The 16216-nt window shown below is 40.4% G+C and overlaps 1 protein-coding gene across 2 annotated transcripts in view; it reads left to right on the forward strand.

Moving 5' to 3' along the window:
- ADAT2 (adenosine deaminase tRNA specific 2) overlaps positions 1-15924 on the forward strand; it is a 113908-nt gene extending 97984 nt beyond the window's left edge. For both annotated transcript variants that reach the window (XR_009005198.1, XR_009005199.1), the window contains one exon: positions 14769-15924. The gene's annotated coding sequence lies outside the window, so the exon portion shown is untranslated. The remainder of the gene's footprint in view (positions 1-14768) is intronic.
- Positions 15925-16216: the final 292 nt, after the last annotated feature.

Below are 16216 nucleotides of genomic sequence, written 5' to 3' on the forward strand. Positions count from 1 at the left end.
ACTGCTTGAAACAGTATATTGCAGGTAAAAAAATTATTTTTAGGGAAGCGAACAGTTTTGCCCTGTTTTCAGGGCTCCCCATTCACATCCCCTACACAGCTGAATTGGAGAGACGCTTTACATTCAAGCCCTCCTGCAGGGAAATGGCTTTTTTAAAAGAACAATTAATTAATTAATTAATTAATTAATTTTTTGGCTGCGTTGGGTCTTCGTTGCTGTGTGCAGGCTTTCTCTAGTTGCGGCAAGTGGGGGCTATTCTTCATTGCGGTGCGCAGGCTTCTCATTGTCGTGGCTTCTCTTGTTGCGGAGCATGGGCTCTAGGCGTGTGGGCTTCAGTAGTTGTGGCATGTGGGCTCAGTAGTTGTGGCTCGCGGGCTCTAGAGCTCAGGCTCAGTAGTTGTGGCGCGCGGGCTTAGTTGCTCCGAGGCATGTGGGATCTTCCCGGGCCAGGGCCCGAACCTGTGTCCCTTGCATTGGTAGGCAGATTCTTAACCACTGTGCCACCAGGGAAGCCCGAAACAGGCTTTTCTCTTAGTCGTAGTCTTAATTGATATTAACATAATAGAGCACTCTGTGCCCTAAATAGCTCTTCTTAAAAATTAGATTATGTAGCAAGAGGTTAACTCAGGGAATATTATTTGCAAAAATCCAGTAACTCTAAAACGTGGGACATCTGTCAAGAGCGATTTGCCTGAAAATGAGCCTGACTAGGATTTGGTACTCACTGGTGGTACCTCATGGATGACAACCCAGGTGTTTTCTACTCTTATGTATTGGATTTCTTCCCCTGATCTCTGGGACTCTTTGCTCAGGCCCAGATAACAAGGATGGAAGCACATAGGAAGCTGCGAATAAGAATGTCAAGTTCTTGGTCTCCATGTGCCAAAGTCCTGAGCGCAAACATGAGATAGGAGTGGTTTGAAAGAAGATGCAATTGGGCATCACTGGTCCCTATCATGAGCAGATGAAGAACCTCTAAGCTGGAGAAGGGGAGAGAGTTCAAGGAGGATTGAGAAAGTGAGATTCCAGAATGAGGCTTTGCAGCCTGCTTCCCAGATTGAGCCAAGTCATTGGTGAGATAGAGCAGGATGAGAGAAAGGCCACAGAATTCAGAGGCTGCTCTGGTGGAGACATCCCGATGCCTGGCTCTTGGTCTGGAATTCTCTCCTGCAGGAATATACTCAGTAATGCAACGGATTTAAATATAAACATGCCATTTGTTTTCCTTTTTAACGGGGATTGTGGAAATAGAATTTAGAAGGATCTTTGTGTTCATGTGATGAAAACCGTACAGATAGTACATCTGTATGTGAAGGTGCATGTTTTATGAATCCTAATGTGATAATAAGCAACGCATTTGACTACGTTAGGGAAAAAAGTAAATTACCTTTTTAGCTTCTCCATTGAAAAATCATATCACAAAAACCAAGTATGAGTCAAAAAAAGGCAAGGAAAAAATAGCACAGAGGTGACACGGACAATTAATGACCAAGAATATTTGTTACTTTTCTGGATTTTCTGTTTGTGGTATTTGTCAGCTTTGTAAAATTAGTGATTTGTTGTGAATAAGTGTTCATGTTTGTATCTAATTTTTAGTGTATAATTTTGTGTTGCATTCTTTTTCTTAAAAAGGGCCTCCAATCTGCTGCCCACATAACTGTATTAGCTCCTGATACAGATATAGGAAAAAAAAAAAAAGGAATAGCAATCTTTGTGCAGTGAACTCATGTCTCAAAAATGCCCTCATGAGCATCTCAATATACAAAATAAATGTTATTTCGCTGTTAGTAGAAATAGTGTTTGAAATTTTTCTTACTTTTTTTTTCTAACAGTATTAAATGCAGTTTCCCTCAATGAAATTAGCTCTTCTTTATAGAGGACACAGTGGTATGAGGAAAGAAATGTGGTCTAGAGACAGACAGGAAAACATTTGGATCCCAGCTCTGCGGCTGACCTTGAGAATGTTCCTGGTCTTCCCTGAGCCTCAGTTCTGGAATGAGGTATAGCAAGTACACAATCATGAGTCAGTTCATCTCCAGGACCAGGGCTCTCTCTATTTCAGGAGAATCTGCCGCCCAAACCCTTCTACCAGACACAGATGCTTTCATGAATGGATATTTAATTTTGTCAATATTTTTCCCTGGATCTATTGAGATTGTCATATCTTTTTCTCTTCTATTCAGCTAACATAGTGAACTGATGGATTTTTTTTTTTTGGCCACGCCTCGAGGCATATGGGATCTTAGTTTCCCGACCAGGGATGGAACCTGGGCCCCCTGCAGTGGAAGCGTGGAGTCTTAACCACTGGACTGCCATTGGTGGATTTTTATAAACTCCACTTAATAGTGATGGATTATCTTTTTTAATAAATTGCTGGATTCAACTTGCTAATGTTCTGTTAAGAAGTTTTGTCTTTGAGATCTTGAGGGATACTGGTCTCTAGGTCCCTTTTCTGTGTGATGTGTTTGGTTTGGTATTAGCAGGAGGGCCCCTAGACTGTGTGGGGCTCCAGGCAATTTTTTTTTTTTTTTGCAACGTCTTTGTCTATCTAAACAATTTGATTAAAAATGTATTACAAAATCCATGGGCCTCTGTCAGGCATAAGTAGAAAAGAGATGTTCAAGTATTTGTTTATTGTCTAATTGGTGCACATAAAGTTTCTTTGTAGCATCCAACTCTTCCTGTTTAGGTCCAGGAACTGTTTCTTCCAGTTCTTTATTATCAAATGCATCATTTCTGGCTTCTTTCTTTCTTTTTTTTTTTTTTTTGAGTTTCCATGTTCAATTTTTATTTTTTTATGTTTTAAATATCTTTACTGGAGTATAATTGCTTTACAATGGTGTGTTCGTTTCTGCTTTATAACAAAGTGAATCAGCTTTACATATACATATATCCCCATATGTCCTCCCTCTTGCGTCTCCCTCCCACCCTCCCTACCCCACCCCTCAAGGTCGTCACAAAGCACCGAGCTGATCTCCCTGTGCTATGCGGTTGCTTCCCACTAGCCATCCATTTTACACTTGGTAGTGTATATATGTCCATGCCACTCTCTCACTTCGTCCCAGCTTCCCCTTCCCCCTCTGTGTCCTCAAGTCCGTTCTCTACGTCTGTGTCTTTATTCCTGCCCTGCCACTAGGTTCATCAGTACCATTTTTTTAGATTCCATGTATGTGCGTTAGCATACGGTATTTGTTTTTCTCTTTCTTTTTTTTAAAAAATTAATAGACACTTTATTTATTTATTTTTGGCTGTGTTGGGTCTTCGTTTCGTGCGAGGGCTTTCTCTGGTTGTGGCAAGCGGGGGCCACTGTTCATCGCGGTGTGCGGGCCTCTCACTATCACGGCCCCTCCCGTTGCGGGTCACAGGCTCCAGACGCGCAGGCTCAGTAGTTGTGGCTCACGGGCCCAGCCGCTCCGCGGCATGTGGGATCCTCCCAGACCAGGGCTCGAACCCGTGTCCCCTGCATTAGCAGGCAGATTCTCAACCACTGCGCCACCAGGGAAGCCCTATTTTTCTCTTTCTGACTTACTTCACTCTGTATGACAGACTGTAGGTCCATCCACCTCATTACAAACAACTCAATTTCATTCCTTTTTATGGCTGAGTAATACTCCATTTGGCTTATTTCTGATCTCGCAACTAGAGATGACATAGCAATGCTAGTATTGCTCCAAAAGCTGGAAGCTGTTTGCACTGTTTGCAGTATTACCTCTGCAATTCTCTACTACCTTCGATTTAATGCTGATCACACCATTACTCATGATGTCACATCACCCATCTGCCACCCATGAATACTGGCTTCCAATGAGACACAGTAAAGTTGTTACTATGCTTTGTTGATGGTGACCACAAATGCAGGTCTCACCCCAGGTGTGCAGGGAAATGTGAATGATATTTCTTTTTCTGGTCATGGTCAATGTACTGTTCGGAATTTTAGAACATGGATGTAGAAGCCTTTAGACTATAATCAGTGCCTTTCTAGCATGTGATCTTTCTCAATGTTGACCACACTGCTGCTTTCCAGACACTGCCACGAGCTGGGAAAAGACGTGGGGGCCTGTGGGTAGAGCAGGAAGGGCAGTCCCATTTGTACAAGGAATGTCCCCTGATCATTTGGCATGATTAAAACCATCCTGGGTTAGCACAACCGCACCAGTCAGAGGTGAGAGGGAGAAATCAATCGGAAAGGCAATGGGTGTGCTGAGCAATGATCTTAAAGCCCCCGGAGGAGACAGGTGCAGCCACTTCCAGGGGACTGCCTGACACGGCATACAGAGCTTTCAGAAGGGTTTGGCTGATCAACCCAGATGCCAGAGTGCGGAGTGCACAGGGTGAGGCGTTCTTGCCACCACAGGAAAAAGACGCCTGCTGCCTTCAGGGGCTGTGCTCACGGGCAGCGCAGCAGTCAGCATGTAGGGGGTGAGATTCAAGGCATGGGTCCAAATATGTGGCTCAAACCCAAGTGTTGGCAGTGAACTCTTAGTAGCCCAGAGACCTAAACTTGCTATGTGTCTGACATAAGTGAGAGTCGCTCACACTCTGCACATCAGCTCCATTCTGGAGGCCCAACCTTTCATGATCCCTCAAAAGCAATATTGTGCTAGTCAGAGGGAGCAATCTGCTTGCCAGGCCTCCTTCCTGGTACTGGAACCTTGCCCTGGGATCTTGGGTTGACCCTATAGGTATGAATGCCTGAGCAAATAGGGGCATATGGTTGAGCCCAGGTGAAGGGTAGAGGGTCAGATAAGAAAGAACATGGGGCCAGGACTTCTGAGGGTCCCAGTCCAAGCTCAAGGCACCCTGCCCAAGGTGTCATTGCTAGCCTCAGCTGATCCCAGGCACCAGAGGGGACTTAGGAAATCTTAAGGAGTGCACTTCAAAGTATGGGGCTACCTGAGGCTTAAGAGTCCAGAGCAAGGACCCTCCTTGCTCAGGTGTAAGGGATATCTACTGGATATCAGAGTGATGCTGGCCTCATAGAATGAGTTGGGAAACATTCCTCCCTCCTCTGTGATCTATAACTGTTTATACAGGATTGGTATTCTTTGTTCTTTAAATGTTTTTCCCCAGTTTTGTTGAGATATAATTGGCATATAACATTGTGTTAGTTTAAGGTGTACAACATAATGATATGATATATGTATATACTGGAGAATAACTAGCACAATAAGTTTAGTTAACATTCATCACCTCACAGTTACAATTTATTTTCTTATGATACGAACTTTTAAGATTTACTCTCTTAACAACTTTTTTTTTTTTTAAGATTTATTATTTATTTATTTATTTATTTTAGGCTGTGCCAGGTCTTAGTTGTGGCAGACGGGATCTCCGTTGAGGTGCGTGGGCTCCTCTCTAGCTGTGGCCTGCTGGTTTTCTCTTCTCTGGTTGTAATGCGTGGGCTCTGTAGTTTGCCACCCAGGGGGTCTAGTTGTGGCACGCGAGCTCAGTAGTTGCAGCACACGGGCTTAGTTGCCCCACGGCATGTGGGATCTTAGTTCCCTGACCAGGAATCGAACCTGCATCCCCTGCATTGTGAGGCGGATTCTTTACCACTGGACCACCAGGGAAATCCCTCTTAACAACCTCCAAATATACAATATTGTTAACTATAGTTACCATGTTGTACATTACATCCCCCCAAATGCTTTATATTATAACTGGAAGTTAGTAACTTTTGACCACTTTCATCCATTTCCTCCACCTTCTACTCTCCACTTCTGGCAACCCCCATTCTGTGAGAGATGACTCCTTCTCTTTTTCCTTCTTCTTCTTTGTAGTTTAGTGCCTTCATTATATGCGTTAGTACCCCAAACATCCCTTTCATGACTTGGGGCTCTTGATCCTCTCCAGGCTCAACGTCATTGTCTATAATCCTTCCTCACCTGGAGGGTTCCTTCATGTTCCCAATTTATGCATTCAGTTGTTCATCGGTACAACAACTATTAAGGCTGCCTTGTGCCAGGCACGCTGAGGACCCCAGGACACAGTGAGAAGACGGTGGACGCAGCCTGGCCTTCCAGGAGGGCATTAAACCACTAAACAAAGAGCCACCCCACCTTTACCTCTACTCTACGGGCCAGTGAGGACCCACGGGGTGCCCTCTCACTGGGGCAGCTCCCTGGGCCTTTGCCAGCTCCTGGTCCTGCGCAGGGACAGGGTTGGCCATGGACACTGCCCAAGGGTCGGGGTCCCACCACCCACGTGTGAAGCAGAGTTGGTTCTGCTCCCTGCGACGCGGCTACGGGGGTAGCTGGGGAGGTCGTTTGGTCACAGCCCCTGGGTTCTCCAGCCGCTCTGCTCACAGCCTGCCCCAGGCAAATGCTGTCGGGTTTCCAAGTGTAGGTGCCTAGGCCAGTCCCCCGCCCCAGGCCAGAACTGTGTGAGAGACTTCTTGAAAGTGGGGATTATATTATTTCTTCTTTAAGTGTTTCATAGAATTTTCCAGTGAAGACTTCTGGGCCTGGAATTAACTTAGTGACAATTGAATTAGGAATTAAATTTATTCAGTTTTTATAGGGAATTTAGGTTTTCTATTTCTTCCTGAGCACATTTTGGTAATTTTTTTCTTTTCAAGGAAATTGTCTATTTTATCTGAATTTAAATTATTAGCATAAATTTGTTCATGATATTCTCTTATGACCATTTTAATGTCTGTAGGATTTCTAGTATAGTGTAGGATTTCCCTTCTTTCATTCCTAATATTGGTGAATGTTTATCTTCTTTTTTTTCTTGATCAGTTTAGCTAGAAGTTTATCAATTTTATCAATATTTTCAAAGAACCATTTTTTGGTTTCTTTGACTTTATTGTTTGTTCATTTCCTGTTTCATTCATTTTTGTTCTTATTATTTCCTTCTGTCTTTGACTTCAGGTTTGTTTTGATTTCTTCTTCTACCTGCTAAGGTAGACGATTAGAGCATTGGATTTAGACCTTTTTTTTTTTTTTTCCCTAAAATAAGTATCTGTAGCTATAAATTTTCTTCTAAGCACTGTTTTAGTTGTAGCACACAAATTTTGGTATGTTGAATTTTCAATATCACTTAGTTCATTTTAATCCCATTGTAGCTGAAGAATATACTTAAAATGATTTCAATCCTTTAAAATATTTGAGACATTGTATTGCTCAGTATATGGTCTGCCTTGTTGTTATGTCCTGTGTGTACTTGAAAAGAATGTGTATTCTGCAGTTGTTACTAGGAGTGGTCTCTGTCAATTAGGTTAAGTTGGTTGATAGTATTATTTAAGTTTCTATACCCTTACTGATATCTTGTTTAACTGTTCTATCAATTACTTACTGAGTGTTGAAATATCCAATTACAATTGTGGATTTGCTGATTTCTTTTTCAAAACTATGAGTTTTTTCCTTATATATTTTGAAACAATTGTTAGTTGCACACACATTTAGGATTGTTATGTCTTTTTGATGAATTAGCAATTTTATCATTATAACGTTTTTCTTTTTTGTGTGTGTGTGTGTTTTAATTTTATTTATTTATTTATTTACTTATGGCTGTGTTGGGTCTTTGTTTCTGTGCGAGGGCTTTCTCTAGTTGCGGCAAGCGGGGGCCACTCTTCATCGCAGTGCGCGGGCCTCTCACTATCGCGGCCTCTCATTGCGGAGCACAGGCTCTAGACGCGCAGGCTCAGTAATTGTGGCTCACAGGCCTAGTTGCTCCGTGGCATGTGGGATCTTCCCAGACCAGGGCTCGAACCCGTGTGCCCTGCATTGGCAGGTGGATTCTCAACCACTGCACCACCAGGGAAGTCCCACATGTTTTTCTTTATTCTGGTAGTATTCTTTGTTGTGAAGTTTATTTTGTCTGTTATTAATTTAGCTATTCCAGCTTTCTTATGACTAGTGGTGCATGTTATATATTTTTAATCCTTTTATTTTTAACCAGTAACTTTATTTTAAAAATGGATTTCTTATAGGCAGACTATAGTTTGGTCTTGCCTTTTTACTCAGCCAGAAAATTCCTAACTCTTATTGAAATATTTAGATTCATGTAATTATTGAATGGTTGGGTTTAAATTTAAAATCTTATGATTTATTTTCTATTTGTTCCATCTGTTTTATGCTTCTTCTTCCCTTTTACTGCTTTCCACTAGATTATTTTTTTAAGTTTATTGAGAAATAATTCATGTACAATAAACTGCATTCTTTTAAAATGTACATTTGATAAGTTTTGATAGTTGTATACACATATTGAATCACCACCACAATCAAGATACAGAACACTTCCATAATTGGGCACTTTTAGTATTCCATTTTATCTCCACAATTAGTTTATTAGCCATATCTCCCCTTTTTAGTAGTTGCCTTCGGATTTACGAATTACATCTTTAATTTATGACAGTTTGTCTTCAAAAACAGTATACCAATTTCTGAATTATGGAAGAACCTTATAAAGTTTCCTTCTCCCATTCTTTGTGCTACAAGTTTTCATACATTTTACTCCTACGTGTGTTTTAAACCTCACAATGTATTGTTTTATTTTTGCTTTAAACATTCATTATCTTTTAAAGAGATAATAATATGAGAAAATGACATATATTTACCCACAAATTTGCCATTTTTAATATTCTTCATTCTGTATGGACAGCCAAGTTTCCATCTGGTTTCATTTGCCTTCTGCCTGTACTGCAGGTGTAGTGCTGATGAAAGAGTCTCTCAACTTTAGTTTGTCTCAAAAAAAATCTCTATTTTGCCTTAATTTTGGAAATACATTTCTCTGGGTATGTAACTTTAGGTTCACTGTTATTTTCTCTCAGCACTTTAACGATGTCATTACATTTCTTTGAACTTGCATAATTTCTGAGAAGAAATCTATGATTCTTATCTTTATCCCTTTCTATGTAATCTGTCTTTTTTCTACGGACAGTTTTAAGATTTTCTCTTTATGACTTGCTTTCAGTAACATGATTATTATTTCTCTTGATGTGATTTTCTTTGTTTTTATCCTGCGTGGGATCTGTTGAGCTCAGATTTGTGGATTTATAGTTTTCAACAAATTTGGAAAACTTTCTGCCATTATTTATTCAAATATTATTTTCTGCCTCCTCCCCTTCTCTTCTTTTTAAAAATAGGACTCCAGTTATATATATATAGTTCCACAAGTCACTGAGACTGTGTTCATTTTCTTCCCCCAGTCTTTCTATTCTCTGTGCTTCAGGATGTATAATTTCTATTGCAAGGTTTTCACATTCACAGATCCTTTTTCCCCTACATTCTCTAATCTTCTGTCAATCCCATTCAGTGTATTTTTTATACATAAAAGTTTTGTTTGCATTTTTAACATCCTCCCTTTCTTCTCCCAGTCATGTCAACTTTCCCTCTGTCTTCTTGACCTATGGAGTACATTTATAATAGTCGCTTTAATGTCCTTGTCAGGTAATTTCATCTCTGTCAATTCTGAGTCTGTTTCTATTGATTGACTTTTCCCTTGGTTTTGGGTCAAGTTCTCCTGCATCTTGCATGTCTAGAAATTTTGGTTGGATGCCAAGCATGATAAATTTTGTCTTGAATTTTTGTTTTGTTTTGTTCTTCCTTAAAGGGCAGTGTTCTTTTTTCTCTCAGGCTGTTAGTTTCTGAAGATCAGTTTAATAATTTTGAAGCTACTTTTAACGCTTTAAAGAGTGGGACTTGAGTAACATTTACTCAAGAACAGTGACTCATACCTGACCCTTTATGCCCTTTCTGTTCAATGAGGTCTCTTTACTCTGGCTAGTGGGAACACGAATTACTCCTGGCCTTAAATGGGCTCTTGGATTTATTCAGTTTATAGACCCTCAGTAATTGTTCTTTTCCTCAAACGGTAGAGCTTCATCCGATTCATGTGAAGACTGATATTCAGCCAAAGACTAGAAGGAACTCTATGCAGATTTTTGCAGCCCCTTCTCTTCAGAGCTCCCTTACGTTCCAGTACTCTCTCCACAAATTCTACCACCTCAGGATCTCTGAACTCTGGGCTCCTTAACTCAGTGAGACCCCCAGGGCTTTGTTTGAGATTCCCCTCCCAGTGCTATGACCTGGGAATCGCCTCCAGGCAAAAAGCCAAGGCGATTAAAGGGCACACATAGTTAATTCTCTTTCTTCAGGGATCATAGCCTTCAGCAGCTCTGTTGACCAATGTCTGAAAATTAGTTCTTTTATTATATTTTAACAATCTTTTCTAGTTTACAGTGTGGGGGAGATAATTCCAGATGTTATCACTTCTTCATGGCTGGAAGCAGAAATTCCCTAGACACAATGTACTTTCTTTCAACTTTGCCTTAATATTCTGCTTTGAGTTCAGAATACATGCTGCAAATTGCCAGGTTCTATCACAGATGCAAATTCTATTTATTACTGGGCTTCCTCCCCTCATCCCTACCACCCTCAGTTCTCAGAAACTTTTACCCAGACTTTCAGCTAGACTTTTGAAATCAATATAGGGACTTCCTAAACTATAATTTAACTAGTGTCAAGATCATAGTCTCCAGTTGAGCCAGTTTAAGTGGAAAACTCACTTCTTAGAGGTACAATCTTTTAGGGGATCTGTCTTTGGAACACCATTTTGTAATATAAAAATTCCAAAATTACTGGTAACCATACTACAGAATTTATATATATAAAAGGAGTGGTAAAATGGTGATGAAGGACATTTGTGCTTCCCTGAACTGCCAACCAGAATCTATGGTTCAGGATAAAACTTGCCAAGTGTCTCACCTCTTCAGTTCAGAGAGCCACCTTCTTGATGCCAGTCCCACATTGTGAGATGTGCTAACGGAAGGCCTCCAGCAGAACCAGTTTCTTAAACCCCACTACTTTGGTCTTTATAGAATAAAGAACACAGGGGGGACAAGGGTATTAGACTTCTGAAGGAAGGTTCATGAAGTATTAACAATGCCTTTTCCTTCCTTCCTTCCTTGCTGGAGAGCCTGGGAGACAGAAAGCAGGGAGATTTCTATTTGTTCCACCCTCTTCTGTTGAAATCTGTGTTTCCCCAATTCCCTCCACCCTCAGTAAGAGCTGTGGGGTTGGGGGTAGGGTTGTGTGCCATGGAGCTGACAGAACATTTGGTGCTGCTGCTGGAGCTGTGAGAGAGGGTGCCCCAGAGCAGCCTGGGTACCCACCCTTAGCTTGGCAAGGATGGAGGAGTGCCTGTCATGGAAGGTAGCTGGGGCTGGACAGAAGCAGAGACCTCGGGGTGGATTGCTTGTTGCCTTGGAAATAGGGGAGCAGAGGACAGGGGTACTGTGCGAGGGTGGACCCTCGTGGAGCTCCCTAAAGAGCTGACAGTTTCATCCCCACTCTAAAGCCAGAGCCAACACTTGTTTCCAGCCCCTTGGTGTCAGACTGAGAGGCAGAGAAGGGAGTTGCCAGCTCTGATGTCATTTGCTCTACAAGCAGAAGTCCCTCCCTTTTTCCCCAGGCACAGGGAGGAGAGAGAGGGGGATGGGGAAGTTTTGACAGTTTGGATTTCAAAAAGCATAGGATGAAATATTAAACCTGAATGGGATGAAGAAATAAGGTGTCTGGCTCAGGTAGGATGCAGGGTTGAGGGCCCAGAACATTTAGCGCTGCTTGATAATGAATGAATTCCATTCTTGCAAATATCTATGTTGAGACTATTCTTTCAAACTTATTAATATGCTTGTGCATGTATGTAAGACTGGAGATAGCAGTAAAAAAGCTCTTACGTTGTGTTTGATTTTACATGCTTGCACAATTCCCTTGAGAGAATATTACTGCATGGGTTGATTTGACTGGGGCTTTGAAAATGTATATTTTCAATAAAGCTTGGACATATGATGGCTACCTCTCTTCCTGGCAAATCTCCCTGGAGCTAACATAGGCATTTGTTATTACTCCAAAATCCTTCGAATTGTACTTGAAATTAGAGTTATCTGTCTCAAAAATTTTTATTGCTTAGTTGATGAGGAGGCAAAGCATCCAAATGTCTTTGGATGTTTCCATGGGGACTTCTTCAATGATCCTCAGCACTTCCATTTCAATAAATCAGATTCTGAGCGATTTTGACAGGCTTTCAGCACTGGGTAATTGGTTCGGCTTAGTGAAGGACAGCAGTGTTGGTCACTCAATGATTAGAAAGTCACAAATATGAGTTTTAGATATTACCATGTGGCTATTACTCTGTGTGTAGAGGTGTGTGTGTGTGTGTGTGTGTGTGTTTAGCGTAGCACAAGTCTAGCCCACATAAACATATAAAAATGCTTAATGATAACATATGTTTCTTATTGCTGCTGTAAAAAATTATCAAAACTTAGTGGCTTAAAACTCAAATTAATTACCTAACAGTTCTGGAGGTCAGAAGTCCTAAAGTCAAGGTGCTAATAAGGGCAGTATTGAGGCTCTGGGGGAGAGTCTGTTTCCTTGCCTTTTTGAGCCTCTAGAGGCTACCTGCAATCTTTGGCTTGTGGCCTCTTCCTTGCATCACTCCAACTTCTGTTACCGTGGTCACATGTCTTGCAATCACTGTGAGTTTCCTGCTCCGTCTTACAGGGACCTTTGTAATTACGCTGGATACACTGGATAATCCAGGGTAACCATCACATATCAAAATCTTTACCTTAATTCTATGTCAAAGTTCCTTTTGCCATGAAAGGTAAGATATTCAAAGGCTCTGGTGATTAGAGGATGTATCTTTGGGGGATGTTACTACCACGTCACATTAACTAAAAAAGCAAAACATCATATGATCTCGTGCACCTGTAAAACGTTAAATTCCAATACCTGTTATGATCATGACTTCCTATCTGTCTATTGCCCTCATTTCCCTGTCTGCAACCTTATTGAGACTGCCAATCTCTGGACCATTTTACTGTGTCCCAATGTTGGTCCTCTGTCTTTCCTCCTCAGTTCCTTCTAGACCCCATGGTTCATCCTTCCGACCATCCTTGCCAATGCCCTTGGCTCACACCTGCTTGTTCTTTTGCGGCACCTACTTTCAACTTCTTTATGATGCCTGGTTTGTTGAAGTCTCTTGGAGGAAATCCCCAAATGGTCCTTGTTATCACCAAGGTAAATTCATGATCTTTGAGGGCCCTCAGTGTGGGCTTGACAGCTTTCTATATTTTCATAGCCTAGGCCACTCTTTTAGGGTACGTTATAGACTCCAACCCCATTCTCTGTTCTCTCACTCTCTTCAGACAATTCTTTGAGGAAAAAATTGCAGCCATCAAAGCCACCAAAAAAGAAGTCCATGAACTTTGCCCTTTGTCCTGCAAACTCACTTCCAAGGACTTTTGTCTCTTTCCTCTTTCCTGTGACAGTGGGAGAGGTGTTTCCTCCTAAGGCTAACCCAGAATAGTCACAAACCAGGAATATCCACAATTGATTCACATTCCCCTCGCAGGCTGTGTTCTACAGGTCTAAGTTCTGCTTTCAAAATGGCATTCTGGGGGACTCCCTGGTGGTCCAGTGGTTTGGACTCTGCACTTCCACCACAGGGGTCATAGGTTCAATCCCTGGTCAGGGAACTAAGATCCTGCATGCCTCGGGGTGTGGCCAAAAACAAAAAATGGCATTCTGTAATTGCTAGCTCTACTTCTTTACCATCCACTAATGCCAATGACTCCTCAATTCTCTGGAATCTAGATTCTGTCCCTACAATTTCACTGAATTGGCACCTGACCTACATACAGAAAAATCCAAAGTCAAGTTCATTATCAAACCCATCCCAGGCTAATTCTCCTCCAGGTTTCTTATTTAAGGAAATGGTGCTCTCGTTATCTTGATCGCATCTTAGATGGTATTCTCTCAGTTACCCTACAGTATATCAGCTACAAGACCTGAAGATTCAATTTCTTAATATATGTTATATTCAATTTCCTCATATATATTATATATAATAGTCAATTTCCTAATACCTATATTATACATAAATACATTATACATTATTGTACATATACTATACATATTATATATAATATGTACATACTTTTCCCATATCTCTATTATAGGATCAGATGTTCATCTATATTCTTATATTTTTTATACTTTTTTTTACATTTCATTATTTAATCTATCTGAAATTGTATGTGTGTACGTTTTACGTGTGTGTGTGGGTGTGTGTTTTAAGGGAGGAATCTAGCTTTTTCTTCTTTACCAAATAGTTATTCATTTGTGGTAGCACCTTTCAATCATTTAGTATGCCTTGCTGATTTGAAATGCTATCTTTATTATTTACTAAATGTATATATATTCTAGGACCTGTTTCTGGGTTTGCTTTCTATTTTATTGATTTTCCTCTCTATTCTTGAGCCATACCACAGTATTTTAGTTATTGCATTTTTATAATATGTTTTAACAGCACAAGTATGCTTGAATTATGTGTCATTTTCAAGATTTTTCAGTTGTTTTTACCTGTTTCTTCTGTTAAATGAAAAAAAAACTTTGGCAATTTTAGAATGGAGTTATATAGTACTTATAAATTATTTGGAGGAAGAAATAACCTCTTTAAGAATGGAGTCTTCTTTTCCAGAATTTAGGATATTTTTCCATTTTTATTTGTCTTTTTAAAAAGTCCCTCAGGAGAAAAATGTACGTCATTTTGTCATGAAAAATTATCATTTTATTATAGTATTAGATTTAGGTTGCTGGTATTTTATCTATGGTAAGCAAAATTTTGGTTTTATTTTGAGGGGTATATTAAGTCTGAAAAATAATTTGAGAAGCTTTCCATTGTTCTGCACCTTTGGTACAATTTCTTGTTAAACGCTTGCCTATTAATTTGCATTAGTTAATTATTATTTCTTGTTCCAGAAGTGGAGCTAGAAGCACATTCCTCCTCCTCTCCCCTCCTCAAGAATGTGGATGGTGGATTCGTCTTTACACTTGCACGTAGAGAAAAGGGTAAAGCGTGAACATCCTTTTGAGCACTGGTGGGGTTAAGCCGGAGGTTCCAAGCCAAAGGGAGAAACCGCAGGTCATTTTTTTCTCAACACTCGGTGATTATAGAGCAAGTAGTAGAGTCATCCGGATGGATTCTGCTCCAGGACAAGCCTGGAGTTTCTGTGAAGGGTCAGTGGGTGCATTGGCAGCACCTGGGCTGGGTGGGCGTGTCTTAGCACATTCCCTTTCCCCGGAGGGACAGCCCTGGGTGTCTTGCCAGAAGTGTGGCCAGAGTTCAGGGCCTGGGGTTCCCAAAGCAAAGATGACCCACCATGGGAAAACCAAACCAAACCCCAAATCTGATCGTATAATCGTCTTTCAAACCTAGCAGTGATGTATAAATCCAACGTGCTGCAGTATAAGTGAGTTGAATCAGCCTTAGGTCTAAGGCCCCACAGGTGTCAACTCCTTTAGGTGTTGGTTTGGTGGCAAAAAGTAGGAAAGTGTTATTTGCTAAAGAAGAGGGGTAGTAACAGGGCTCCAGATGAACTGTCCCAGAAAGTCCTTAAAAATATTCCATTCCTTGAGGTTTCTTCATTCTGAGAGTCAACTGGAGAAATAATTTCCTTTTAAATGGTGGTTTTTCTTCTTTCCTGCCTTTTTTTTTTTTAAACAACATTTGATTTTCTGTTAATAATATCAATTCTATAGTTATATAAAACTTTTTTTTTTAAAACATAGACCTTTCTCACTTCAGGTCAAAATATAACTTATTTGATGCTAGATGTAACACACAAACCTCTCAGAAAAATAACACTGTCACGGACATCTTTATCTGGTTTCTGACCTTAAAAGGGAATGCCTTTGGTATTTGAGATGACTGTTTCTTCTCATGATATGAGATATTTTTATATTACTAATGGTATTATCAAAAATAAATGTTAAAATTTCTCAAATGCCTTAGAGCAACCGTGGAGAGAATCATATGATTTTTTCTTTGTGCACTATTGAGACAATGTTTTTAACAAAAATCCTAATATTAAGCCAGCCTTGAATTTTTAGAATAAACCTTACTTTTGAAAAATGATTTCTATAGTGTTGGCTTTATGTTGCTGACATTTTAGCTAAAGCAAGTATTTTTTTGCATGTTGCCTTTGTTTTGAGAGTTTTATTAACTTTGAAAAATAATTTGGGAAGTGTTTCATCATTCTGTAATCTTGGAACAGTTTAATAAACACAGAATTGTTACTTGAAAGTTTTCAAGAACTTGCTCATAAAATGCTCTGGACCCAACTCCTTTTTTGGAGATAGTTAATTGAACATTGAAAAAAATGGCTTTCCACAGGGAGATCAGCTCGGTGCTTTGTGACCACCTAGAG

Source organism: Balaenoptera acutorostrata, chromosome 14 (assembly GCF_949987535.1).
Source record: "Balaenoptera acutorostrata chromosome 14, mBalAcu1.1, whole genome shotgun sequence".
Classification (NCBI taxonomy): domain Eukaryota; kingdom Metazoa; phylum Chordata; class Mammalia; order Artiodactyla; family Balaenopteridae; genus Balaenoptera; species Balaenoptera acutorostrata.